The sequence below is a fragment of the Lithobates pipiens genome, unplaced genomic scaffold (genome assembly GCF_037356315.1).
Source record: "Lithobates pipiens isolate NorthernLeopardFrog02 unplaced genomic scaffold, aLitPip1_a1.2 Scaffold_25, whole genome shotgun sequence".
NCBI lineage: Eukaryota > Metazoa > Chordata > Amphibia > Anura > Ranidae > Lithobates > Lithobates pipiens.
Genome location: NW_027507787.1, coordinates 10,569,048 through 10,573,549, shown reverse-complemented (window position 1 = coordinate 10,573,549; position 4,502 = coordinate 10,569,048).

Sequence of the window (4,502 nt, the reverse complement as noted above, 5' to 3'; positions counted from 1 at the left end):
ACAAATGACACCTGCCGGGTGATCAGGGGGTTAAACCTTTATTAGGTAATAAATGGCGGGTGCCCTGAAACTATAAAAAAATAACTAACCAACCAGCGTCACCTGTAACAGTTATATGGTGATCACTGGTGAAAGGGTTAACTAGGGGGCAATCAGGGGGCTTTATGCGGTAGTATATGGGGGTCCCTAGCGCTATAAAAAGCTGCGGCGAACCTAAATACCTACCTGCCTAACTAGCGTCACCTGTGACACTAATACGGCGATCAGAAAAATGATCGCTTATTAGGCTGGGTTCACACTGGAGCGATGCGGAAACGCCGCGAATCCGCGGCGGGTTCCCGCATCGCATGCCTCCCGGCGGCAGTTCACACTGCCCTATGCGAACTGCTGGGAGTGTCAGTGAAATGTTACTGACACCCCCAGATCAGTTCGCATATCGCAGTGCGATCTGCAAACTCGGATCGCATGGTGTGAACACCCATGCGATCCGATTCTGCTGCGGGCCAAAAAAAGGGTCCCGTGCGAATTTGCGGCGGGTGCGGCGGGTGTGGCGGGTGCGGCGGGTGCGGCGAATGGCTGAACTCGAATCGCACAGAGATCGGATGTGATTTGCACTGCAGTGCGGTGCGAATCACATTCGTTCTCATAAACCGCTGCAATGTGAACCCAGCCTTAGTGACACTGGCGACGGGGGGTGATCACGGGGTTAAACCTTTATTGGGGGGGTTAGGGGGGTACATTAGAACTAAAGGGGGCTAACCCTAACTGCCCTAACAGTTATTACAGTCACAAATGACACCAATGCAAAAAAAAAAAAAAAAAAAAAAAAAAAATGACATTGGTGTCACTGTGACTGGGGGGCAGGGGTAATTGGGGGGGTGATCGGGGGGTAAAGGGGGGGTGTGAGTGTGCCTGGCATGTTCTACTGTGTGTGGGATGTGTTGGTGCAACTCACTGATCCGCTCTCCTCCGTGTCGGAACGAAAAATACCGACACGGAGGAGAGAATACATCACTTCCTCTCCTGTGTTTACATTACAGGAGAGGAAGTGATGTCACCGGGGATTTCCATTCGTCGGGAGCGATCGCGAGGGGGTGGCCATGAATGAATGGCCGTCCCCTCGTCCGGGATCGCTCCCGAACGAAAACCGACCGCCGCAGGCACCGGGCGGGGGCCCGATCGGGCCCCCGACCCGCGGGAGGCAAATCACGTACATGTATGTGATTATGCCTGCCTGTGCCATTCTGCCGACGTACATCGGCGTGAGGCGGTCGGCAAGTGGTTAATGTAAAATGTGCTCATTAACATGCACCTTATTTTATGTTAAGGGGCAGTCTGATGGGTACTTTTTATGTTAAGGGGCACTCTGATGGGCACATTTTAACATAAAATGTGCCCATGAGTGCCCCTAACATAAAATAGGAGGCAGCAATCCATGACAGCTGAGATGTGGCACTTAAAGGGTAAGTTCACCTCTACAGAAAAATCTGTAAGGTGAACTTACACATGACCCTCTCCTCATCCCCCACGGTCCCCAACCCCCCCCCCCCTCCCCCCGGTCCCGCTGAGTCGGAGCGTGGTGATCACCTGCACTGACAAACCGGGTCGCCGCTTCACCGGTCCAGGGTTAGAAATCCCCTGCGGCTCAATTTAGGAGCATTCTAATTGGTTGCGTCATCACATGGGCAGCGCCAAACAATCAGAACCCGCGCAGCCTGTCTTGTCACCGGGGAGAAGAGGAGGGAAAGCAGCTGGGATTTCATATCTCCTGACTGGTAAAGTAGCGATTCGATCTATCAGAATGGGAGATTGCCGGCTTCAGGTACTTCGGGACCAGGTGCGATGGGAAGGGGCCAGGGCTGGATTAAAATAGGGGCTAGTGGAGCTGCAGCTCCAGGCCCCTTACCCTGCACAAAATGACATTAAATGGAAATAACACCATTTAAAACTGCTTGCGGTTTTAATTTTATATCTGGTTCCTGCAATATGGTTGAAAATCATTGAGAAAAATGGCACGGGTAGCCCTCCCTGCCCATTACCAGCCTATTTGGGTCTTGTATGCATATTAAAAAAAGGAAATGCGTGTGGCCCCCCCAGGCCCTATATACTCAGAACAGCAGTATACAGGCGGTGCAAACAAGACAGGGACTGTGTAGGTTTGTTGTGTTAAGTTCCTCCTCCTCCCTCCTCCCTCCTCCCTCCTCCCCCCTCCTCCCTCCTCCCTCCTCCCTCCTCCCTCCTCCTCTCGATATTTATATAAAATTTCCATGCACCCGCTGAACACAATCCCAAAACCTATGGCTTCTAAAACCGAGGACATGTAAGGCCAGGTTACCGGGTCAAATGCCTTCTCCATGTCCAACGCAACTTGGCAAACCTTGGCACCCCAGATGTTTTGGAACTACATTTCCCATAGTGTTATGTATTCTGCAGTGTAGTTGAGCATCATGGGAAATGTAGCTTCAAAACATCTGGGGTGCCAAGGTTCGCCATCACTGCCCTAGTGGATGAATCAGACTTAGGCAGCTGTAAACTCTGCGCAGGTTAATATCTGTAGATTTCCCTGGTATGAAACCAGTTTGATTGATATTAACCAGAGTCAGGAGGATTGATTGCAACATGGTTACTAAGAGTTTTCTAAATTATGGTCTCAAAATTTTGACCAAAGAAATAAGCCTCTAATGTCTCATACACACGGTCAGATTTTTCCGATGGGAAATGTTCGATGGGTGCCTGTTGTCGGAAATTCCGACCGTGTGTAGGCTCCATTGGACAGTTTCCACCAGAAATTCAGTCGCACAAAATTTCAGATCTGGTTCTCAAATTTTCCGACAACAAAATCAGTTTGTACAAATTCCGATCATGTGTAGACAATTCTGATGCACAAAGTGCCACGCATGCTCAGAATAAATTACGAGATGGAAGCACTCGGTCTGGTAAAATTGCCATTCGTAATGGAGATAGCACATTCGTCACGCTGCAATATTTTAAATAGTTTAATGCAACGCATTCTCTTCAAGAATGAAGTTGTTTTTCTGCTCATATTCACACAGTTCTCACACTGATTTCTTTATTATTTCTCATGATCTCATGAATAATATTAATTTTGTTTTTCATTAGATCTCCATAATAATGTTTATAAGTTATTTTATTTCTTTATCAAGATTTGCATTTATTTTTTTCTAATGCTCTCCATAATGTTTTTTTTCTCATTTTGTGTGTCAAGTTACCACAACACCATTATTATCTTGTATTTTTTAACCTCAATGGAGGTTGGTTGGTGTTGTTGTCCCTTGTTAATTTGACCTTGCATTTTTGAAATTTACTACTCACAAACTGTCCTTTTTGAAGTAAAACACAAGTATTTCTGAAAAAGAAAAAACAAGTTAGACTTACCAGTAACTTGTTTTCCAGAAGTCTTTCAGGACAGCACCTGAGAGATAGTGACTCCTCCCACCAAACCTTAGGAAACACCTTCTTCCAAACTTTAAAGGGAGGCACCTCCCTACCCTACCTCAGTTGGAGAAGAGAACCTCTGGCCCCGGCTGGAACACAAACACATATGTTAGTCACAGCGTAGTATATCAAAATACAAAAAGGCGGGATGTTGCTGTCCTGAAAGACTTCTGGAAAACAAGTTACTGGTAAGTCTAACTTGGTTTTTCCCCAAGGCATCTTTTAAGACAGCACCTGAGAGGATAACAGAGACTTACCCCCTTAGGGCAGGACAACAGCTTGCAGGACCTTCCTGCCAAACGCCTGATCGCTGGCAGATGTGAGGTCCAGCCTGTAATGTTTCACAAATGTGTGAAAACTCTACCATGTTGCTGCCTTGCAAATTTTTTTCAGGGGTGGCAACAGCTCTCTCTGCCCAAGTAGTCACCAGAGCTCTGGTTGAGTGCACACAAATTGCTGCTGGTGGAGACAAACCTGCATGGGAATACGCCACTGAGATGGATGGCACATTGCACATTCATGTTGCCTGAAAAAAGTACAAATAGCGAATCTGAAAGTCTGAAGAGCTTTGCCCTAACAGAACAGAGTCCTGACATCCAACATGTGGAATAGGTTCTCCTTCTCCCCTGCTGGGTTAGCGCAGAAGGTTGGAAGTACGATTTCCTGAGCACGATTCTGTAGTGAAGCTACTTTTGGCAAAAACTAAAGAGTCTGTCTTTAATATAATGCTATCTGGAAAAATAGATAGATAAAGGTTCTTTAATTGATAGAGCGTTGAGCTCACTGATTCTGCGGGCAGAGACAATGGCAATCAGAAAAAAACGGTCTTTAAAGTGAGATATCTAAGAGGAGCTACTTCCAGAGGCTCTAAAGGACCCTCTGTTAGAGACTGCAGGACTACCGACAGATCCCATTTAGGAAAAACCCCAAGAGGTGCTGGTCTAGATCTCTTAAGAGCTTTAAAGAATCTGAGTACCAGCGGATCTGAGGCCAGAGCTTTTTCTAAGAATACTGCTAGTGCAGCAACCTGCACTTTCAGGGCACTA